This window comes from Rhipicephalus microplus, unplaced genomic scaffold, assembly GCF_043290135.1.
Source record: "Rhipicephalus microplus isolate Deutch F79 unplaced genomic scaffold, USDA_Rmic scaffold_158, whole genome shotgun sequence".
Classification (NCBI taxonomy): Eukaryota; Metazoa; Arthropoda; class Arachnida; order Ixodida; family Ixodidae; genus Rhipicephalus; species Rhipicephalus microplus.
Window position 1 is genome coordinate 240006 of NW_027464729.1, and position 6865 is coordinate 246870.

The following is a 6865-nucleotide window of genomic DNA, read 5'->3' on the forward strand; positions in this document are numbered from 1 at the left end:
GTGCCGCGCCTAGTAGGAAACATCGGGTCCGTAATTAACGAGAGATCCGCATCTCCCGTCTCCTGCCACAAGCTCCTGCCTTTAGCTGAATCATACGGGTAGTTCCACGCCCGGAAAGGCGAGTTAAAATCCCCCGCCACAACCAGAGGAGAGAGCCCAGCCAATCTGGTTGCCTTAGCTATGATCGTCCTAAAACGCTGCCTATGATCACTAGGGCTACTATATATGTTCAGTATAAAAATGCTGGAAAGGTTGGAAGAACTCGGAATGACCTCAACTAAGGAGAGCTCCGTTTTATTAGGTCTTACCCCTAGATCATGTGTCACAAAGGTGAACTTGTTGCTGACTAACGTGGCAATCCCTCTGCCTTCCCCTTTAACTGCATGTGCCTTGTACCCCGGGAGGGTTACACTATCAGACAGCGTCTCCTGCAGTAGGATCACTTGCGGCTTCTCGCTGTGAGAGCGGACAAATTGCTGCAGGGTGCCCCTTTTGCTAAGGATCCCCCTGCAGTTCCATTGCCATATACGAAATTCAGCGTGCGAGGCCATCTTGATCATTGGAGGTGCTCCCTGACCCTGCCGTCAGGTTCTGTACAGAAGCAACTGTACTATTCGAACTGGGGATACTCATGGGAATGGGCGCCGATAAAGGCGTTCCCTCTGGAAAGAAATCCGGGTGAATCCGAGCTGCTCCCCTGATATTGGGGCTCTGCACCATAAGGCCGGCGTTCTGTAATTGATTCTCCACACATTGAATTCTGGCATGTTGAATATCTATTTTCTGATCCATAACTGTGAGACGTTGATCGACCGCCGAGAAACGCTCATTAAGTTTGTGAATCTCAAGGCAAATTGAATTTAGAGTCTCCTTAATTTCAGATTTAGCTCTAGCCTGCACATTCTCGGCTGAAGTCGCAGCCTTACGCTTGGCTGGGTTACCCGAGGGGCCCGCTTCCACGACCATGGGAACCTCCATGGGTTGAGGAGAGGGAGAACCTACACACGGAGAAGCAGATGCCAGAGTAGCTTGAGATGTACTGACACGTCTAAGCTCAGCCATTTCGGCTCTCAGCGACTCAATAATGCTGCGCATTTCGGCATTCTCCTTCCTAAGCTGATTTAGCTCCGCTAGACCATGCTCTGGCGCAGTGCCTCCCGTTACCTTTTCACCTCTTCCGCTGCGCACCCGGTCAGCCCAGGAGCCACCCTGCATCTCCGGTTGGGGTGGGCTTTGGAAACGGACTGTGCCATGCGGGTCCCTGGACTGGCTCCTCGAGTGCGATGGGCCTCTGGATTGGGACCGACGACGATCTCTGGACCGGGACTTGGCTCGGCCTTTAGACGAAGTTCCCTTTCGCTGGCCTTGGGAGCGACTTCTGGACCGAGATCTGGATCTGGACCGACTGCTTGCCTGTTGCGATGAGTCACGGCTGTCCACCCCAGTTGCAGCAGAACGACTGTTTGAGCTGGAGTTGCGGTGTGCAGGCTGGCTCACACCCTCGTCGGCGTTAGCAGGTACCGTTTGCTGACTACGACGCTCTGATTCCGCACGGCGCTCTCTTCGCCGCCTTCGCACAATAAATGGAAGCTGAAACCTTTGCTGGCAACTTTTATCCGTCGTGGCGTGTGGGCCGCCACAGAATCCACAGGTCGGGGAACTTTGATGGTTCTCATCAGGGTTGTTGATTCCGCACCTCTTGCACACAGCTTCGTCCGGTGTCGGACAGACGTCCGCCCTGTGCCCGAGTCTGCCACAGGCATAGCAGCAGTCATGCTGCCGATGGTAAAGCGAGCATCTGACCAGCGCTGTGCCGAAATAAATGAAGTTGGGAACTTTGTAGCCATCGAAGACAATAACCACCGTCTCAGTGTTCTTAATACGTCTGACTCCCAGAGCCGTGGGGTTTCTTTCAGTAAGGATGCTCCTCTCCAGCTCCGTCTGGCTCTCCGATGCGTCAATCTTACGGATGACCCCCTTGCAGGTCTCATGCGGGGCAGCCTCGTAAGTGTTGATGTCATACTTCTTCATTCCCAATGTAAGGCAGCTCATCCTGAGGTAAGAGTCAGCGTTCGCACGGGACGCCGTGCTAATAACTATGATATTTTGCGTTGCATTCGGGCAGACAATGTCCTGACTAATGAGCGTGGGTACAATTCCAGCCGCCTCTGCGATTGCCCGGCCAAGTCTAGCTGAGCCCGCCTTCTCAACATCCAAGCCACCCCTTGGACGGACGATAATCTTCCAGTGCTCGCTAGGCAGTCGAGGCATTCTCGATGATTTGATAACTTGATTCTTCAAGCGTAGAGCTTTTCTTGTAGCACTGAAATTGCCCCTGGCATTCTCGCCGCATGCCGTGGCACGCTCTGTAGCACTGGCGTTCGTGCGCCTCGAGCTTTTCTTCACCGCGGCGGAACGCCAGCCGTGTTCCTCTCCGAACTCTTCCGGAGGGAGTTCATCACCGTCCATAATAACAGCAGCACCGTCCAGCATATTGGCTCAGCAGGTGGAACGAAGGGCGCGTCCATGGAAGGGCGCACCACCGCACCACCCGAGTGGTGGTGCGGCGCTTTTTTTTCTTTGGGCTGATAGCTCTGAAGAAATGTTATGACGGTGGTGAGAGTGGAGCAGGACTGCCTCCGTGGCGCAATTAGCTAGCGCGATCGGTTGTTAACCGAAAAGTTGGAGCTTCGAGCTCTCCCGGTGGTGGTGTGGCGCTTTTTTTCTGTGGACTGATAGCTTTAAGATATGTTCTGATGGTGGTGAGAGTGGAGCAGGACTGTCTCCGTGGCGCAATTGGCTAGCGTGATCGGCTGTTAACCGGAAAGTTGGAGGTTGGAGCCCACGCGTTGGTGGTGCGGCGCTTTTTTTTCTTTGGGCTGATTGCTTTCAAGATATGTTCTAATGGTGGTAAGAGTGGAGCAGGACTGTCTCCGTGGCGCAATTGGCTAGCGTGATCGGCTGTTAACCGAAAAGTTGGTAGTTCAAGCCCACCCGGTGCTGGTGCGGCGCTTTTTTTTCTTTGGGCTGATAGCTTTGAAGATATGTTCTGATGGTGGTGAGAGTGGAGCAGGACTGTCTCCGTGGCGCAATTGGCTAGCGTGATCGGCTGTTAACTGAAAAGTTGGTAGTTCGAGCCCACCCGGTGGTGGTGCGGCGCTTTTTTTTCTTTGGGCTGATAGCTTTGAAGATATGTTCTGATGGTGGTGAGAGTGGAGCAGGACTGTCTTCATGGCGCAATCGGCTAGCGCGATCGGCTGTTAACCAAAAGGTCGGAGGTTCGAGCCCACCCGGTGGTGGTAGGGCGCTTTTTTTCTTTGGGCTGATAGCTTTGAAGATATGTTCTGATGGTGGTGAGAGTGGAGCAGGACTGTCTTCGTGGCGCAATGGGCTAGCGCGATCAGCTGTTGACCGACAGGTTGGAGTTTCGAGCCCTCCCGGGAGTGGTGTGTTGCTTTTTTCTTTGAGGTAATAGCTTTGAAGATATGTTCTGATGGTGGTGAGAGTGGAGCAGGACTGTCTTCGTGGCGCAATTGGCTAGCGCGATCGGCTGTTAACCGAAAGGCTGGAGGTTCGAGCCCAACCGGTGGTGGTGCGGCGCTTTTTTTTCTTTTGGGTGATAGCTCTGAAGAAATGTTCTGACGATGGTGAGAGTGGAGCAGGACTGTCCCCGTGGCGCAATTGGCTAGCGCGATCGGCTGTTAACCGAAAAGTTGGAGGTTCGAGCCCTCCCGGGTGGGGTGTGTTGCTTTTTTCTTTGCGCTGATAGCTTTGAAGATATGTTCTGATGGTGGTGAGAGTGGAGCACGATTGTCTCCGTGGCGCAATTGGCTAGCGCGATCTGCTGTTAACCGAAAGGTTGGAGGTTCGAGCCCACCCGGTGGTGGTGCGGCGCTTTTTTTTCTTTGGCTGATAGCTTTGAAGATATGTTCTAATTGTGGTGAGAGTGGAGCAGGACTGTCTCCGTGGCGCAATTGGCTAGCGCGATCGGCTGTTAACCGAAAGGCTGGAAGTTCGAGCCAAACCGGTGGTGGTGCGGCGCTTTTTTTCTTTCGGGTGATAGCTCAGAAGAAATGTTCTGACGGTGGTGAGAGTGGAGCACGACTGTCTCCGTGGTGCAATTGGCTAGCGCGATCGGCTGTTAACCGAAAGGTTGGAGGTTCGAGCCCACCCGGTGGTGGTGCGGTGCTTTTTTTTCTTTTGGCTGATAGCTTTGAAGATATGTTCTGATGGTGGTGAGAGGGGAGCAAGACTGTCTCCGTGGCGCAATGCGCTAGCGCGATCGGCTGTTAACCGAAAGGTTGGAGGTTCGAGCCCACCCGGTAAGTGGTGCGGCGCTTTTTTTCTTTGGGCTGATAGCTCTGAAGAAATGTTCTGACGGTGGTCAGAGTGGAGCAGGACTGTCCCCGTGGCTCCATTGGCTAGCGCGATCGGCTGTTAACCGAAAAGTTGAAGGTTCGAGCCTTCCCGGTTGGGGTGTGTTGCTTTTTTCTTTACGCTGATAGCTTTGAAGATAAGTTCTGATGGTGGTGAGAGTGGAGCAGGACTGTCTTCGTGGCGCAATTGGCTAGCGCGATCGGCTGTTAACCGAAAGGCTGGAAGTTCGAGCCCAACCGGTGGTGGTGCGGCGCTTTTTTTCTTTCGGGTGATAGCTCTGAAGAAATGTTCTTACGGTGGTGAGAGTGGAGCACGACTGTCTCCGTGGGGCAATTGGCTAGCGCGATCGGCTGTTAACCGAAAGGTTGGAGGTTCGAGCCCACCCGGTGGTGGTGCGGCGCTTTTTTTTCTTTGGGGTGATAGCTCTGAAGAAATGGTCTGACGGTGGTGAGAGTGGAGCAGGACTGTCCCCGTGGCGCAATTGGCTAGCGCGATTGGCTGTTAACCGAAAAGTTGGAGGTTCGAGCCCTCCCGGGTGGGGTGTGTTGCTTTTTTCTTTGCGCTGATAGCTTTGAAGATATGTTCTGATGGTGGTGAGAGTGGAGCACGATATTCTGCGTGGCGCAATTGGCTAGCGCGATCTGCTGTTAACCGAAAGGTTGGAGGTTCGAGCCCACCCGGTGGTGGTGCGGCGCTTCTTTTCTTTGGGCTTATAGCTTTGATGATATGTTCTAATTGTGGTTAGAGTGGCGCAGGACTGTCTCCGTGGCGCAATTGGCCAGCGCGATCGGCTGTTAACCGAAAAGTTGGAGGTTCGAGCCTTCCCGGGAATGGTGTTTTGCTTTTTGCTTTGCACTGATAGCTTTGAAGATATGTTCTGATGGTGGTGAGAGTGGAGCACGACTGTCTCCGTGGCGCAATTGGCTAGCGCGATCGGCTGTTTACCGAAAGGTTGGAGGTTCGAGCCCACCCGGTGGTGGTGCGGTGCTTTTTTTTCTTTGGGCTGATAGCTTTGAAGATATGTTGTGATGGTGGTGATAGGGGAGCAAGACTGTCTCCGTGGCGCAATGCGCTAGCGCGATCGGCTGTTGACCGAAAGGTTGGAGTTTCGAGCCCTCCCGGGAGTGGTGTGTTGCTTTTTTCTTTGCGCTGATAGCTTTGAAGATATGTTCTGATGGTGGTGAGAGTGGAGCAAGCCTGTCTCCGTGGCGCAATGGGCTAATGCGATCGGCTGTTAACCGAAAGGTTGGAGGTTCGAGCCCACCCGTTGTGGTGCAGCGCTTTTTTTTCTTTGCGCTGATAGCTTTGAAGATATGTTCTGATGATGCTGAGAGTGGAGCAAGACTGCCTCCGTGGCGCAATGGGCTAGCGCGATCGGCTGTTAACCGAAAGCTTGGAGTTTCGAGCCCTCCCGGGAGTGGTGTGTTGCTTTTTTTTGCGCTGATAGCTTTGAAGATATGTTCTGATGGTGGTGAGAGTGGAGCACGATATTCTCCGTGGCGCAATTGGCTAGCGCGATCTGCTTTTAACCGAAAGGTTGGAGGTTCGAGCCCACCCGGCGGTGGTGCGGCGCTTTTTTTTCTTTGGGCTGATAGCTTTGAAGATATGTTCTAATTGTGGTGAGAGTGGCGCAGGACTGTCTCCGTGGCGCAATTGGCCAGCCCGATCGCCTGTTAACCGAAACGTTGGAGGTTCCAGCCCTCCCGGGAGTGGTGTTTTGCTTTTTTCTTTGCGCTGATAGCTTTGAAGATATGTTCTGATGGTGGTGAGAGTGGAGCACGACTGTCTCCGTGGCGCAATTGGCTAGCGCGATCTGCTTTTAACCGAAAGGTTGGAGGTTCGAGCCCACCCAATGGTGGTGCGGCGCTTTTTTTCTCTTTGGGCTGATACCTTTGAAGATATGTTCTAATGGTGGTGAGAGTGGAGCAGGACTGTCTCCGTGACGCAATGGGCTAGCGCGATTGGCTGTTGACCGAAAAGTTGGAGTTTCGAGCCCTCCCGGGAGTGGTGTGTTGCTTTTTTCTTTGCGCTGATAGCTTTCAAGATATGTTCTGATGGTGGTGAGAGTGGAGCAAGACTGTCTCCGTGGCGCAAGGAGCTAGCACGATCGGCTGTTAACCGAAAGGTTGGAGGTTCGAGCCCACCCGGTGGTGGTGCAGCGCTTTTTTTTCTTTGCGCTCATAGCTTTGAAGATATGTTCTGATGATGGTGAGAGTGGAGCAAGACTGCCTCCGTGGCGCAATGAGCTAGTGCGATCGGCTGTTAACCGAAAGGTTAAAGTTTTGAGCCCTCCTGGGAGTGGTGTGTTGCTTTTTTCTTTGCGGTAATAGCTTTGAAGATATGTTCTGATGGTGGTGAGAGTGGAGCAGGACTGTCTTCGTGGCGCAATTGGCTAGTGCGATCAGCTGTTAACCGAAAGGCTGGAGGTTCGAGCCCACCAGGCGGTGGTGCGGCGTTTTTTTTTGGGGGTGATAGCTCTGAAGAAATG